An 18,488-nucleotide genomic window follows, 5' to 3' on the forward strand; every position below is an offset into this window, starting at 1 on the left:
TTGGCTGGAATTGGCTCCAGCCGACCCCCGTGATCATGTGTTAGGATATAGCAGGCTGGATAATGGATGGACGGATACCTAGTCTATAATTCTCATGTCCGGGAGTCTTCTTAATGTTAATTTTGATATTTATTGCTTTACATTGCAACCATAATTTCTTTGTTATTGATAAACTGACAAAAAAAACAATCTCTTACATATACAACAGCATGTTATTCAAAAGGTTATTAATACCCCTCATCCCATCATGTGGTATGATATGTGGACATGCAATTATATACATCTCTCAATTCTTCTATCAACTCAACCTTAATAATCTGGTCTTGTGAGTTGGGCACACATATATAAAATAAATATAAGTAGAATTTTAAAAAATTGCAATCAAACATTAACCAATAGTAGATAGGTAGATGAATATGACATTGACGTTTTTCTTAAAAATGAACTCTGTACTTATTTTTGTACTGTTATATACTGTAAGTTGCTTAGTAAACCAAGAACAACTGTATACACCTCTGTGAAAATGCATATTAGAAGTCACAGGACACATATGTTTTAATAGACTGCACAGATAAAATGTATAATCTGGAATGTATACATTTTGCAATTTATTTATTTACTTCAAAACATCACAACTATTGTATTTTGAAAGGTTAACTTTAAAATATTTATAATTATTTATAAATTTAGCTGATTCTTTAAAACAAATAAAATACTTCACAATTTTAAGTAATTATTCATACATTTTTTTTCTTCTGCGGTTGGTACAGCAGCATATAATGTAACTACTTCAGGTTTATAGAATAAGGATCTAGGAGGGATTGAAAAAACAGACTTCATAATTAGTAACCACTTTAGCCACTTGACCTCAGAAATGCTGATTATAAAATCACAATGTGGAAAAAAAGTATCCTACAGAGTTCTCCAGGCAAAATAGCATCTTGTATTAATGCATTCAATATAGCCAGCAGAGGGCAGCAAATTTCCATTTGACTTTGCATGCATCAATGAAAAATGAAAAATCCCCTAACATTTCTGTAGAATATCACTTTTCTCTTGAAAATAATTTGTGCACTTAACTGACAAAAATAATTATGATGCAAATTTTTTAAACATAAAATGCTAACATGATATGCACATATCTAAAATAATAATAATTATTATTATTATTACTGCTAACTTTATACCTGGCATGGCCATGGAATGAGTGCATAACTCTGCTGTGCTAATTAATGAATTAATGCAGCCTCAGAAACTTATTATCAAAACTATCTGAAAATGATTATTTTGGACATTCTTGTATAAAAAGTAATAAAAAATGCATTTTGCGTTGGTACTTGGTGCTAAAAGTAACATAGCATAGCATTCTGAATTAGGGGAGCCTGTAGCCCATGCAGGCAGTATTTGGCCCTTGAACAGGGTGCCTGTCCTTCATGTGACCCACACGAACACACATCTCTAAATGCAGAGTACCTGGAGTACATGCACACTGGGAGAACACACAAACGCCACATGGACAACTAAATACCTTAAAACCAATAGGTTAATAATGTATATGATTAAAACTTCTACAACCAAATTCATTTTAGACACACAATATTTTTCAAAATCAGTATTTCTTGGTCAAGAGTCCTGTCTTCAATTCAAAAGCATGAACTCTCATGGGGTAAGTAACTTGTAAAAAATATATATATATTCCTTAAGGGAGCGCAGCTAAACAATGATCGATCAGTCTTTGCACTCACTTCTCTAGTAATAATCAGAGAGAGACACTGGATTCATGCATTCACTTAAAAAAAAATATTTGCATAATAAACAATAGTAGAAAATATAATCCATCCATCCATTATCCAACCCGCTATATCCAAACTACAGGGTCACGAGGGTCTGCTAGAGCCAATCCCAGCCAACACAGGGTGCAAAGCAGGAAACAAACTCTGCACAGGGCGCCAGCCCACCGCAGAGAAAATATAATCAATACAAAATATTATACAACCTGGTTGAATTCATGCAGTCTTCATTCAGTCCCAGGTGACATTTCCCAGGTGATCTATTTCATTAGTTACAGATTATATATCATTAATTGAAAAATGAAAAGAAAGATTTCTTGTTTTGGAAAATGTCCATCAGTTAGGCATATAGCAAGCTTAATTTAAGCATCCATATTTTCTACTTTACAGTATAAACATGTTAGAAAGGCAACTGACGTGTCCATTTTGCACCAAAACACCCACCAAACTAAACTCTGACTAAAAAACTGAAATAACACTTTTTGGAAAAAGCCTAACGATAGGGAAAACCTCCCACCCAAATTATGCACATGCACCTGGCTTTTTCTGCCATAAAAGCAGACGCTTTCTCAAAAACCTGACAATGGCTACCACACAAGCTCAAGGTGAATTCCCATGAGAAGCAAAAGCTACTAGAAGCTGCAAGCAGACTGGCTATATAAAACATTCTAAAGTCCTGCTTTGCTTTTCAGCTTTCCCAGAGTACATGGCACTCTTGTTCAGCTAGACAAGATTTTCAGGCTTAAGATCCATTACCTGAAATCTGCCAGTTGAAAAGGTTAAAGCATCCTTATGATGTAGAAAATATATTGTTAAGAATGAAAAAAATCTGGGATAAGGTCTATTTAAATAATTGTTTACTCATTTTTTCATCCATTTTTCAGTAGATGAAGCCATTATTCCCCACTTTTCAGCTCTTTTATCTATATTGGTTTTAATTGCTTAATGGCACAGTTGTTTGATCTAAAGCTAGATGGTAACTGATGTACCCATCATAAAATTACTGTATCTGAGGAGATCATTTTCCAATGGCTCTCTGATCTTCTTTGATTTTGAGTAGAGGGCTGCTGAAGAGTCAATACTTATCCACTGAATTAATCTTACTGTGTAGTTGAATGGTTTCTTCTTCTAATAACATATAATTTATGATCTTATTTGGCAGATTCCATATCTACATCACATTCATCTGTTTACTTGTTTTTATCATTCAGACAATGACTTGCGAATAACCAATGGCCTGTGTCTGAATTTGGATTTTTTGCAAAACAAGAAAAAAATCCAATAACAGTTAGTGCATAGACTGATTGACTTACACAGCCCCTCAAAAATGTGCTAATGTGTGGTTGCCAATAAGAAATTAAACGAATCCGCAATGGGATGTAAAGCTATTACATGTTTAAATAAAATGCACACAAGTCATATGAAATTATTTTTTTAATCAGCAGTGTTCCGTTTAGAAAACGTAACATCTAAACCTCGTTTTATTTATGTCAGAATAAGTTTAAACATAATGGATATAGTCAACAGTGCACTATACCATATAGTAGGTTCAGTGGTCTACTAGTTAATGAATTTTTAAGACTAAACAGACAAATTGTTGTGTTTTCAAAGCTTCTTATCTTTTTAGTGTGGAAATAATCTTGACACTTTTTTTTTCCTTATGCAAATTAGTTAATTTCAGCAGGGGAAAATTTTTATTACAAATTCTAAAAATGCAAAGAATGGGGCAATATGGGTGCTGCATAGAAAAAGTTAGTATATATTTAGGCAGAACTGTTCAAAGATAATGTCAATTTCATTCATTATTAAATGAAAAGATCTATTCTAATGTAACAAAAGGCACTATATGGGCATCGACTCAACAGAGACACACACGGGAGGCACACTTATAAAAGAGATATACTTATTTTCTTCATCTGTGGGCTACATCATCCCTGTACCCACAGATACAGCACAGTCCCACACTAAGTACAAACTCAAATAAACACCAATCAAATCTCTCTCTTCTTTATCTCCTCCACTCCTCTCCAGCAAGCTTACTCCCTCTCCTCCCGACTGTGGCTCCCGGAGTACTGTCTGCTGGTCCCTAATATAGGTCACCTATATTATGCCTTCTGGCAGCACTTTTGGGTGTGGTGGAAGAACCACCCACACAGGCTCAGGGACAATTGCAGCACATCCTGGCAGCACCCCCGGATCCCAACAGGGCTGTAACAAACTCCAATTCCCATGAAGCTCTGCAGGAGTTAGAGGTATCGATGCCATACAGGGGATTAGCCATCTAGCGTTCCGGGGGAGTTGATGCTCTGTCCACACTTGCTGCCCCGGTCCTTCCAAGGCAGAGGCATCCCGGCTGGGCAGGGGCCCTTGCCATCCATGACACTAAGTAAGTTTAGAATAGAGACTGCATAACTAGGATTCTGTTATGGAATCATTTCCATGTTATTGTCTAAAATATCATGTACTATATTTGCTTCAGCAGCCTATATGCCCAAACATGTGTTATTATTAAGTAATTGCCCTCAACAGTAAAAGAGAATAGTAACTGCAAAAATAAGTTCTTATTTAATGTTGAATTTAATAAAATAATAAAAAATATTTTTGTATAGCATCCATCACAGAGTATAGGCTCAGAGTGCTTGTTCTTTAAAATATTATATAAAAATAATTTATAAATGTGAAATGTTTATAATTTATAAGTAGAATAAAGATATTTTAATTAATCATAGGAACAAATCATCACAATTTAAAGTTAATTAATAGTAAATTAATTAACTTTAAATTGTGATGATTTGTTCCTTAAACAAAACCTCCTATGATGAAAAACTATTTTGGACGGCGTTTTCCCTTGCCTGGACGCGGGTCACCGGGGCCCCACTCTGGAGCCAGGCCTGGAGGTGGGGCTCGATGGCGAGCGCCTGGTGGCCGGGCCTGCACCCATGGGGCTCGGCCGGGCACAGCCCGAAGAGGCAACGTGGGTCCCCCTTCCCATGTGCTCACCACCTATGGGAGGAGCCAAGGAGGTCGGGTGCAGTGTGAGTTGGGTGGTGGCCGAAAACGGGGACCTTGGCGGTCCGATCCTCGGCTACAGAAGCTGGCTCTTGGGACGTGGAATGTCACCTCTCTGAAGGGGAAGGAGCCTGAGCTTGTGCGCGAAGTTGAGAGGTTCCGGCTAGATATAGTCGGACTCACCTCGACGCACAGCTTGGACTCTGGAACCAATCTCCTTGAGAGGGGCTGGACTCTGTACCACTCTGGAGTTGCCCCCGGTGAGAGGCGCCGAGCGGGTGTAGGTATACTTATTGCCCCCCGACTTGGAGCCTTTACATTGGGGTTTACCAATGGACGAGGGGGTAGCCTCCCTTCGCCTTCGGGTGGGGGGACGGGTCCTAACTGTTGTTTGTGCGTATGCACCGAACAGCAGTTCGGAGTACCCACCCTTTTTGGAGTCCCTGGAGGGGGTGCTAGAGGGCATACCTTCTGGGGACTCCCTCGTTCTGCTGGGAGACTTCAATGCTCATGTGGGCAATGACAGTGAGACCTGGAAGGGCATGATTGGGAGGAATGGCCCCCCCGATCTGAACCTGAGCGGTGTTTTGTTATTGGACTTCTGTGCTCGTCACGGATTGTCCATAACGAACACTATGTTCAAGCATAGGGGTGTTCATATGTGCACTTGGCACCAGGACACCCTAGGCCTCAGTTCGATGATCGACTTTGTGGTCGTGTCGTCGGACTTGTGGCCACATGTCTTGGACTCTCGGGTGAAGAGAGGGACGGAGCTGTCAACTGATCACCACCTGGTGGTGAGTTGGCTTCGATGGTGGGGGAGGATGCCGGTCAGGCGTGGTAGGCCCAAACGTGTTGTGAGGGTCTGCTGGGAATGTCTGGCAGAGCCCCCTGTCAGAAGTAGCTTCAACTCCCACCTCCGGCAGAACTTCGACCACTTCCCGAGGGAGGTGGGGGACATTGAGTCCGAATGGGCCATGTTCCGTGCCTCTATTGTTGAGGCAGCTGACCGGAGCTGTGGCCGTAAGGTGGTCGGTGCCTGTCGTGGCGGCAATCCCCGAACCCGTTGGTGGACACCGGCGGTGAAGGATGCCGTCAAGCTGAAGAAGGAGTCCTACCGGTCCCTTTTGTCCTGTGGGACCCTGGAGGCAGCTGATAGGTACCGGCAGGCCAAGCGGAATGCGGCTTTGGTGGTTGCTGAGGCAAAAACTCTGGCGTGGGAGGAGTTTGGGGAGGCCATGGAGAACGACTTTCGGACGGCTTCGAGGAGATTCTGGTCCACCGTCCGGCGTCTCAGGAAGGGGAAGCAGTGCAGTGTCAACACTGTATATGGTGGGGATGGTGCGCTGCTGACCTCGACTCGGACGTTGTGGGTCGGTGGGGGGAGTACTTCGAAGACCTCCTCAATCCCATTAACATGCCTTCCAATGAGGAAGCAGAGCCTGGGGACTCAGAGGTGGGCTCCCCCATCTCTGGGACTGAGGTCACCGAGGTGGTCAAAAAACTCCTTGGTGGCAGGGCCCCGGGGGTGGATGAGATACGCCCGGAGTTCCTCAAGGCTCTGGATGTTGTAGGACTGTCTTGGTTGACACGCCTCTGCAACATCGCATGGACATCAGGGACAGTGCCTCTGGATTGGCAGACCGGGGTGGTAGTCCCCCTCTTTAAGAAGGGGGATCGGAGGGTGTGTTCCAACTACAGAGGGATCACACTCCTCAGCCTCCCTGGAAAAGTCTATTCAGGGGTCCTGGAGAGGAGGGTCCGTCGGATAGTCGAGCCTCGGATTCAGGAGGAACAGTGTGGTTTTTCGTCCTGGTCGCGGAACAGTGGACCAGCTCTATACCCTTAGCAGGGTCCTGGAGGGTGCATGGGAGTTTGCCCAACCAGTCTACATGTGTTTTGTGGACTTGGAAAAGGCATTCGACCGTGTCCCTCGGGGAATCCTGTGAGGGGTACTCCGAGAGTATGGGGTACCAGCCCGCCTGATAAGGGCTGTTCGGTCCCTGTATGATCGGTGCCAGAGCTTGGTCCGCATTGCCGGCAGTAAGTCGAACCCGTTTCCAGTGAGAGTTGGACTCCACCAGGGCTGCCCTTTGTCACCGATTCTGTTCATAACTTTTATGGACAGAATTTTTAGGCGCAGCCAGGGCGTTGAGGGGGTCCGGTTTGGTGGGCTCAGGATTGGGTCACTGCTTTTTGCAGATGATGTTGTCCTGTTTGCTTCATCAGGCCGTGATCTTCAGCTCTCTCTGGATCGGTTCGCAGCCGAGTGTGAAGCGGCTGGGATGAGAATCAGCACCTCCAAATCTGAGACCATGGTCCTCAGCCGGAAAAGGGTGGAGTGCCCTCTCAGGGTTGGTAGCGAGATCCTGCCCCAAGTGGAGGAGTTCAAGTATCTCAGGGTCTTGTTCACGAGTGAGGGAAGAATGGAGCGTGAGATCGACAGGCGGATCGGTGCGGCATCCGCAGTAATGCGGGCACTGCATCAGTCTGTCGTGGTGAAAAAGGAGCTTAGCCGCAAGGCGAAGCTCTCAATTTACCAGTCGATCTATGTTCCTACCCTCACCTATGGTCATGAGCTATGGGTAGTGACCAAAAGAACGAGATCGCGAATACAAGCGGCTGAAATGAGTTTCCTCCGCAGGGTGTCTGGGCTCTCCCTTAAAGATAGGGTGAGAAGCTCAGTCATCCGGGAGGGGCTCAGAGTAGAGCCGCTGCTCCTCCGCATCGAGAGGAGTCAGATGAGGTGGCTCGGGCATCTGATCAGGATGCCTCCTGGACGCCTCCCTGGTGAGGTGTTCCGGGCACGTCTAACCGGGAGGAGGCCCCGGGGAAGACCCAGGACACGTTGGAGGGACTATGTCTCTCGACTGGCCTGGGAACGCCTTGGGATTCTCCCGGAACAGGTAGAAGAAGTGGCCGGGGAGAGGGAAGTCTGGGCATCTCTGCTCAAGCTGCTGCCCCCGCGACCCGACCTCGGATAAGCGGGAGACAATGGATGGATGGATAATAGTAAATTGGGGCTTGCCCAGTTGCCATAGAGGAAAACAAAAAGAGAATTGAGTCTTATGATATAATTAGCCTTAAACATTAACAAAATTAATTTCAAGGTAGTCATTATTGTAAAATATTATTATTATGTTATTATATAGTATGTAGTGCAGTTACAGAGAGAATTTATATAGAATTTAAAGTGTGAGCATTTAATATAGTCATAATTAAATAAACAAGATAGAACTGTTATACTGCATGGACTTAATTTCTGTTGTAATTAACAACAACACATAACAGACTAAAATGCACTACAGATCAATATTTACATTTGCAAAATGTTAATCAGACTGGCTGTTTTACAATATTAGAGTGCAGCAGATGCTTTCAAAAATTGATATGCACAGAATTTCCCAGTAGATCAGCAACAGAAGACCTTTCTCATATAATGAACATGCTTATTGAAAATCCTGGAGAATCTGGAAAACAACTGCTAAAACAAAAACTATGTATGAAATAAGTTTTGACATACAGCATGTTTCAGGATGATATTCAGTAAAAAATATGATTCAAGTGAGTTTGGCATGCATCTTGATTTGCTTTATACATTGTGGCAATCATTTAATATTATTCAGCTTGGAAAAGTAATTTAGGGTTATGAGAAAGGAAAATATGTAGCAAAATTACTGTAAACCTTGTGCTTTTTAGATTTAAGTTGTGCTGTTTTACAAAGCTACACCATTTAAACCTAATATTTAAATTCCTTAAGCACTTATTTTAATTTAAAAGATGTTTAAACACAAATAATTATAGTAGGTGCCCAGGAGGATGAACGGGTATTCTGGCCAGCACAGAGGAAGATTTCTTGCCCGACCGGGAAGCCATGGTGGAAAGATGACCAGGTTGCGGACAAAGTGTCTAGACTCCATTACTAAATTAAACAAAATGGAGCAGACTCAATCTCCCAGACTCCCCAGGAGAGCCCTATGGAGCATGAGCAGGTGCTGTACAGCCTGAGGGATGGAAATGGCCAAAGTCACCTCAGATTCAAGATGAACTAGCAGGAATCTGACGTGGACAACAACAAACTTCAAATATTGCTGCGACCTCTGTGTGCATTGCTAAAGATCCTAAACCAAGTTTAAAATTATGTTGGCAGGACTGGAAATTACAGCTAAAGCACCAGTGGAAGCAAAAGAGAAGTATTTGTGCCGGTTGGGAGTAATGATGTTGCTTAAAAAATGATTCGGCTGTGCAGGTATATCCTGTGCAGTAAGTGATAAAGGAATGCAGAGCAAAACGGTTCTGGACATAAGTTATGGTAATCAAGTAGTCACTGGTTTGACAGTCGAGCAAGGTATTATGGTTGATTTCTCTGTATGGAGGCCATCAGTAGTGTCATGGCCATATAGACAAACTCACTCTTGCCTGGTAAAAAAAGACAGAGACTGGAAGAGAAAGGATCGGATTATTAATACTGGCATCCAAGCAGTAAATTCTTCTACAAGACCTACTATTGATAAGGAAGAGATTAAGGTACAGACAGTAAGGTATTCATCTCACACCCATAGAGTGTCCCAAACTGTTCCCTTATTGCAAAGCAAACTGGATAACTTAACTTAAGAAACAAAGCTCTTCTAACAGGAAGGAACAAGAGCCCCTGGGTTCACAACAACAACAACATTTATTTAAATAGCACATTTTCATACAGCAATATAGTTCAAAGTGCTTTACAAGAAGACAATGAGAAAGTTACAAGAAAAGATAAACTAATAAGATCAGGCAATTAAAGAATAAGTAACAACAAATCAAGGTATGGTCAGATGGCTGGGAGGACAGAAAAAAAACTCCAGTTATGTTGGAGAAAAAAATAAAATTTGCAGGGGTTCCTAGCCAATAGACCGCCCAGCCCCCACTGGGCATTCTACCTAAAATAAACGTTTCTAAATCAGTCCTCTATATTTTCATGCTTCACATGATGAAGTTGGTCTCATGGACAGCTGAGACATCCACCTTCACTCCATCATTTCAGGGGGCTTCATGGTGCCTTGATCAGGGATGGGGGCACAGATTGTCACCACAAACGAATTGGGAAAGACAGCAGAGAATAGTACAGATGCAGATCCCCAAAGAATATGATAATTCTATACCCATTTACTTTATTAGGAATACAACTGAAAGTAACTATGAAAAGGCCAAATTTAAATAATTAGGTTTTTAGCATTTTTTTTAAACTGTAAATTTTAGTTTGACAAATTTCTAGCAGTAAAGTATTCCATATTTTAAGTTCATAACAGCAAAAGGCCACCTCATCACTTCTTTCAAGCTTGACTCTTGGAATTATAAGAAGACCTTCATTCGAAGATTAAAGTATGACTTGTAGTGTAGGGGGACAGGCATTCCACAATATAAGATGGAGTAAGATTATTTAAGGCTTCATAAACCATTAGCAATATTGCCTGGAGCAGTTCATCCACCAAATTAATAAGTATCAGTGTCCCTCAGAAGTAGTCCCAGTTTGGACATATTCAGGAATGCATGGGAATTGGAGTCCAGAACTGCTGCCTTGTAGGAGTCCTTAGGGGATGATTGAGGGTGCTGCCGTGGGAGGATCTTCCTGGTTTCTATATGACCCGGAAGTGTTTCCAACAAGGCATGACATGCCATAAGAAGTACTCCCAGTTCCAGCTTAAAAGGAGCCCACAGCCATACCTCAATGAGTCAGAGTCGGGCAGAAGGGGGGCGAAACTCACTGGAAGAGAGGAGAGAGAAGAGAGAGAGAGAGAGAAAGAACAAATATTTAACCTGTATATTGGCTGTGATCATTGTCTTATTAGAGCTGTGTGCCTTATACAGTATTTGAACTTGGACTTGTGTTCATATGGTGTTATGTGTCTGGAAGGGTCAGTGTAGCCCCCTACTGTTCAATATATATATATATATATATATATATATATATATATATATATATATATATATATTTTTTTTTTTCTATTAGAGTTGGGTGTAATGCTCTACCAATTAATACGATACTATAATCTAATCACATTTTCCAGTAATGAAGTAGTGTAGTGAGTTACAGTTATATCAAGATACAGTCGACCCTTGATATACGACCGGCTTGACATGCGAACAACTTGATTTACGACCAAAATTTTTATTTTGATTTACGACCAACATCTTGCGTTACGACCTGAATGCGGTCACGTGTATCCGCTTGCGCGATTGTAAACAAACAGAAACATTCCTATTAATGCGGCACTCATTCAATAAAATGTCAGGTTTGTAAACTCTCTTGGGACCTCCCCCAACTAGAAGACATGCCAAAGTCCAAACTCCGTATGGAAGACTGTTTATCTGTTGCTGGGGCAACAGCCGGCTTAAAGCTGTGCTGAGTCTCTCAGCCAAAGCAAACAGAAAAGATATGGATGGGTGATATGCATGTGATATCCCTGCCCGGCAATGGACAAGCAAGCGTCCACAGTCGCGGCAATCGCGCTTCAGGACGCACTTCAGCATGTCGTTCCCATTGAGTGGGGAGTGGGGGTCTCAGAAGAGTTCAGAAACAGTTCCTTGTATCATCGCAAGGAAATGCTGAGAAAAATTCTCGTCAGAATAACTTGTAGGCAGGAGGAGATTAAAATTAACGCAAAAGAAGCAATTGAAATGATTGCAAATGCCTGAGCGCAAGTTAAAGAAAGTCTTTAAAAAGCCTTCAGTTTCATTATCATTCTCCTCCCTTCCTGCAGCCCAAAGATGTCAAATTAAATGGTGAGTACAGTATGAAATTGTTGTTTCTGGTAGGCTAGGCACTTATTACTTTTTGGTTAGTACATTAGAAAAATTATTGGTGTTTTGGTAAATTATGCACATTATACAACCCTTTTTTTATTATGAAAAGGTTAAGTAAGTGTTGCAGTGGGAGGTTCGGAACGCATTATGGGTATTTCCATTATTTCTTATGGGAAAAATAGACTTGACTTACAACCAACTTGAGTTACAACCAGCCCTCGCAAACGAATTGAGTTCGTAAGTCAAGGGTCCACTGTATTTGTTTTATCATGGAAGGATTTTGGGGTGACCCAATCCTAACTTTGTTATGCAAACCCACAGATATGTCCCCCACCTCAACTCATGTCCTCATATCCATCTTACACCTGGAACTCCAATCCAACTTTACCCAGAGATGATTACTACTGTGACACCTCATTACCCTCTCCACTTATCTGTAGACCCGAGACAGCAAGACAGAGCAACAAGTTTAGTAGGAAGGTCAGGTTTAGATGCTTTATTTCAGGGGTCGCCAGCTCCAGTCCTGGAGGACCTCCGTGACTGCAGGTTTTCATTCTAACCCTTTTCTTAATGAATGACCTGTTTTTGCTGCTAATTAAATTCTTTTGAACTAATTTTAATTGACTTGTTCTTGAAGACTCAGACCCCTTAATTGTTTCTTTTTCATTAATTATCAGCCAAACAATAATGAGATACAAAATGAGCCAAAACAACTGGTGTCCATCATACAATATCTGAAAATAAAGAAAGATGAAGGTCTCAGGAATGTTAAAACATTTTAACAGTGGTCTTAGAAACAGAAAATCAACAATTTCAGAAATATCTGCTAATGCACCACAAGAGCAGCAACAAACCACAAAATTAAAGAACGGGTTTAATTAATGACAATAATCAGTGCCTCATTAAGCAGCTGGTTGGAGTGAAATTGATTGGAGTTTGAGGCCCTGACTTAGTTGGTCTTCTGTTGGCTCCCTCACTTTACATTTCATTTCTGTTTGGGTTCCATTTAAGGAAAGAAATGAAGCAACTCAGAGGAATGATGGAGAAACTCAGGGGAACAAATCTTAAAAAAACAATTCTATTAAACTAAATTCACAACAAGTTAATTTGCAGCACAAACAGGGCACTTATTAAAAAAAGGGTTAGAATGAAAACCTGCAGCCACGGTGGTCCTCCAGGACCGGACTTGGCGACCCCTGCTTTATTCAGTCTTTATTGTCTTTACATGCTTAAGGTTCTGAAAGTGCACAAAAAAGCAAAATGGATACAACACCATCCAACCTGGATGCGATGATGCTGTGTCAGCATTCAGTCTCTTTAGACCTGAAGAAGGGGCCTGAATTGCCTTGAAAGCTTGCATATTGTAATGTTTTTAGTTAGCCAATAAAATGAGTCGTTTTGCTTGTATTCTCACTACTTTGCTGCAGTTCTAGAAATAGGTCTTTTTGGGGTCTGTTTTCTTCTTACTTGAAACCGATCACTTTTTAAAGCTTGTCTGAACCATGGAGAACACCCCTATCCACTATCTGTCCAGTGTCATTGAAGGTATTCAGTGGTTTATGAATCTTGCCTTTCATGCATGTCAAAAGTCCATAAAATAACCATTTTATAATTTTTAAAGTTTTAATCTTTCTTAAAATATAATCTTGTTTTGCAGTAAAAAGTTTTTTTCTTGTAAACTTGTCTCCTTTACCTTTTCTTTCTAACATTCTCTGCATTGTGTGGTTAAGACTACCTGCAGTTAGAGGTCACAAGTTCAAATTAGAAAAGAAAATTCAAAGAAAAATAAAAATAACGTTTAACTGTGCAGATATTGTCTTTAGAAAATTTTAATATCTTTAACAATATTAAATATTAAAGCAATATTAAGGGGCATGCATAGAGTACATTAAATTGTATGATGCTGCCTGAACTGTATGTGAGGTGTGTTATTTTAAACCATTAAATGATAGCTTGCTTTACTTCGGGATTGAGTCATATTGAGGTCTGCTTTGTTAGGAAAGAAAGATTTTCATTTTTACTTTAAAATACTCATAAAAGGGGTGGCACAGTGGGTAGTGCTGCTGCCTCACAGTTAGGAGACCCGAGTTCGCTTCCCTGGTCCTCCCTGCGTGGAGTTTGCATGTTCTCCCTGTGTCTGTGTGGGTTTCCTCCGGGTACTCCAGTTTCCTCCCACAGTCCAAAGACATGCAGGTTAGGCGCAATGACGATTCTACATTGTCCCTAGTGTGTGCTTGGTATGTGTGTGTGTGCACGCCCTGCGGTGGGCTGGCACCCTGCCCGGGGTTTGTTTTCTGCCTTACGCCCTGTGTTGGCTGGGATTGGCTCCAGCAGACCCCCTTGACCCTGTAATTAGAATATAGCGGGTTGGATAATGGATGGAATACTGCTAAAAGGTTAAAGAGATTTTTAAATTTTAGATTTTTTTTAGAGTTTTATGTTATTTTTTTGTTTTTTTGGCAATTAAGATTACATTTTTGTCACATCAATAATGTCCAAACAGACACAGTTGTTGCAAGTGCAATACACAGTTTTATTTGTAGTTGTCAAATTGTATATCATTTATATTGTACCTATCAGCTTAATACATGCAAATTTGCTGTCAGTGATCGAACTCAATTTTCTCATGATAATGTGACAGTTCAATGCTTCCAGTGTAATCAGAAAATGCAAGAATCAAATAAGTGTGCTTTGATATAATTGCTACCTTAATTTACTTAAACTTGTTGCAGGTTATTATTTAATTTCAAAAGTGCTTTTTATTTTTGGATTCTCTCTGTGAGCAGCAAGATTACCACTGATGTATACTCATCTACCTATTTCCATACTTTTAAAAGTGTATTTTTTCATGGAATTCTTACTTTGCCTTGTTTTTTGAAGTAGTAGAAGCCACCAGTTGAACAGTGTTAATAACAATAATGGCAGAACTAGAGATGCAAGTTTTTCCGTGTATATACTGCATTTCTGCAAGGATACCATTTACATTAAATACTGGACATCTGTTATAGCAACATCTGAGATCATTCACTTAATAAGCAACATGCAAAACTTGAGGAGCTCCTTGAGAGCCTAAACTGAGAGGATGAAGGATGAGGATGAGAGTGCCTGATGACACGATTGTAATATCCAGCCTTAAAAGAATAGCTGAAGGTGTGTACACTCAGTCTATATACACATGGGGGAAATACGCAAAATCCATACTGGCCCTGACTAGCAATCAAACCTGAACTCATGTTGTTGTGCATTAATAATCTTCTTCTTTCAGCTATTCCCGTTAGCGGTTGCCACAGCGGATCATCTTCTTCCATATCTTTCTGCCCTCTGCATCTTGTTCTGTTACACCCATCACCTGCATGTCCTCTCTCATCACATCCATAAACCTTCTCTTAGGCCTTCCTCTTTTCCTCTTGCCTGGCAGCTCCATCCCTAGTATTCTTCTCCCAATATACCCAGCATCTCTCCTCTGCATATGACCAAACCAATGCAATCTTGCATCTCTGGCTTTGTCTCCAAACTGTCCATCCTGAGCGAACACTCTAATGTACTAATTTCTAATCCTGTCCATCCTTGTCACATCCAATGCAAATCTTAAAATCTTTAACTCTGCTACCTCCAGCTCTGTCTCCTGCTTTTGGGTCAGTGCCACCGTCTCCAACCCATAAAACATAGCTGGTCTTACTACCGTCCTGTAGACCGTCCCTTTCACTCTTGCTGATACCCATCTGTCACAAATCACTCCTGACACTCTTCTCCACCCATTCCCCCCTGCCTGCACTCTCTTTTTCACCTCTCTTCCACAATCCCCATTACTCTGTACTGTTGATCCCAATGTTGTGTATTAATAATAATACATTTTATTTATATAGCACACTTTGAATGCTGAATGCACTAAACCGTCAAAAAAAAAAAAAGATGGCATTAATAACACAGGATACAAACTAATATTAAACAATATTTGAAAGTCAAAGTTTTGAATTACATTAAGAAAAAAGCAAACAAAAAATAAGAAAACCATATTTGTGCAATTACATGTAGGAACCTAAATGTAGATGTTACAGTCACAATGTTAAGGAACAAAGAATAGGATACGAGTGGATTTTGAAATCAGTTTTACAGCCAAACATTGCTAGAAGGAAATAGACATTGTCTGCATGCTACACATTTGCTTAATCTGTTGTTGCAAAGATATCATCAACAAGCCAGTAATATATGTACAAAGTAACTTGAATTTCTACCTTCTTTGGTGTATAAAGGTAGCATTTTTTCCAGTCTAAATACTGAATGAATCTGAAGCATAGGGGTGGCTATCCCATCTTGACTAATCCTGCATGGCTCTAAGTTTCAAACTATATAGCTTCATTTTCCAAAGTAACAGGTGGCTTGTTTTAATTTAAGCACCTGTTCAACTTTAAGCCTTTTGTTTTTCACAATGGGCTCTCTGTGAATGACAGTCAATTATAGCCAATGAAATCCAGAGAAAAAGTCATTGACCAGTGAAAAGGCATTGGTATTTGCTATTAGTTCCAGAAGGGAATGCTGACTGATGGATGAAATGAGCAATGAAATCCACAGATTCAGATGCCTGCAGTGAGGGGTACTTGCACTTACACACAAATCAATGCTCTTTCCAAAGACTACATTGTTCTGAATACTATTTAATAAATAAACTGGCAACTGCACGACTGCATGTACATTATGCACAAAGACTAGTGTGGTGAAGATCAAAATTAAATTTACAAAATATAGCTCTTTTTTCATTTTCATTTTCTTGTTGTCATTAATTTCTATGTAGTTTTCAGACATTTTGTCATTTTTATTTTAGTTTTAGTTAATGAAATAATTGTTTTTTGTTAATGATATATTTCATTTTAATCTTAGTTATTGGGAAAAACACTGATTTTCAGGTTTACAATGCATGGAAAGAATATCGTTCACCTCAAGTTTAAAGAAGATGGAGTCAAGTGAAATGCAGTGTGTGTCCAGGGACTGAGTAGCTGGGGGTGTCAAACTATATAAATATTCTAACTCGCTAAGATTATCGCAGGAACGGCCACGTAGTGTGGCAGGCTCTTTAATTGAGATATTCCTATGGTAGCTAGTTCTCACCAGTAGGTGCCTGTTGCCTGAAAGCCAACCATTGTTAAAATCTAGATACGAACAGGTATGAACCCAATTTCAGGAAGTCTGCGTTTCTACTGCTGGGACCAACTCAACATATACTGTAGTTCAAAGAGATTGTCTCTTTAAAATCTAAATCGCCTCATATGCCAGTCATTATCATGGCCGAAAAAATATGACTGGTTGTTCATTTGCATAGCCTTCAAGCAGTGCCAAACAAGCCATATTTTGTCAGACCATTTAGCTATAAATAGGCTGTAGGGCATGAGAGTTTCAGCTTTCTGTACACAGAGAGTGGAACACGCCTCTGTTTTTAGTGTACTTTTGTTTCTAATCCGTAGAGTGACAACAGGTAGCGTACACTGACAAAACAAGGGCTTCAGTACAAATAGCTGCGTTGGCTTTCTTAAAAGGGAACTAAAATACAGCCTATACATAATTTTCTTCACTTTTGAGATTTAATATACAGTATGTTTCATGTCAACACAAAATACAATAACAGCTCGGTGATACGAATTACTGCATGCGTGAGTCATCACTTAGCTGGTTTGGCTGAATTTCCTTACTTCATTATGGGTCAGAGATGCCATAAATATACGCAAGATTTTCCGGCAAGTTTTCTTCTATAAATTCTTACTTTTGCATGGAAAGCTGTGTAGACATTTTTTGAGCCTCTTTTTCTGCGTTCGCAAGTTTTAGAAATCTGGTTATTTAGACAATTATATACTAATGAGCACACATGTGGGAAGCATTGAAGTAGCTGTTCCTTTCAGGGTCATTTACGCTGGTAACATTATTGGTTGTCATATCTAATCAAAAAAGCAAACTTTAAAGAAAAATTGAAATAAAAAAACAAAGTAAGCATTTAACAATACGTAAAAAATACAAACATGTCTTAATTTCCTATACATGGAAATTTGACACTTTTCTAGTTGGAAAATAGAAGGAAAAAAAAGAGTCAGCTAATTAAACAATGAGATCAATTAAAGGTAACAATGACTGACTGACTGATTGAGAACCGCAGGGGGCCCTGAAAACTAAACATTGAGAACCACTGATCTGAGGAATTTCATTGCAGTACACTTCATACATTTCAATGAGTTAATCTAGATTTTGCCAATACTGTTGTCACTTTTTCATGCCACTTTTAAGGATTAATATAAACTCATTGCTAGTTCAAAAAAAGTCGAGTGACCTGCTCAGTCTACAAGTAAGTGTAAATTATATTCATTTAAGAGGTCAATGTTAGACAACTGTATAATGATAACTCAAAGGGAGCTTGTGCTGAATAACTTCTGTTTATATTTGTATTTACAGTATATGTATGTGTTTAAACAGATAATCAGTATAAGTAAGATATAATAATTATCAGTTCAATTTTCTAAGTTGTACTGTAGGAAACACTTTTGCGTATACTATATCCTGAAGATTACATTAAACATTGAAGTGGATAGATGAAAAGTTACTAAGCAAAGTGCGCTGTCCTATAGTTTTGTATTTCAATAATGTACTGTATTCCCTTTTGAGACCATTTATGCTGAGCTTCAGCCTGTCACTGACTCAAACTGTTACCGGCAGACTGCTAAACAGTTAGCCCCACTGGATCTATTCTGTAAGATTACCTTACATTGTCAATTTAAGAAAAAAGACTTATCTTGCAGTTAGTCAAATATATATTGATTCTGTTTTATTTATTTATTTATTTTCATATATTCAATTATAGAGTATATATGAAGATATGAATAAATGTTCAATTAGATTTTTTTTGGATTGATTTTTTAATTTACC

The sequence above is a fragment of the Erpetoichthys calabaricus genome, chromosome 5 (assembly GCF_900747795.2).
Source record: "Erpetoichthys calabaricus chromosome 5, fErpCal1.3, whole genome shotgun sequence".
Classification (NCBI taxonomy): domain Eukaryota; kingdom Metazoa; phylum Chordata; class Cladistia; order Polypteriformes; family Polypteridae; genus Erpetoichthys; species Erpetoichthys calabaricus.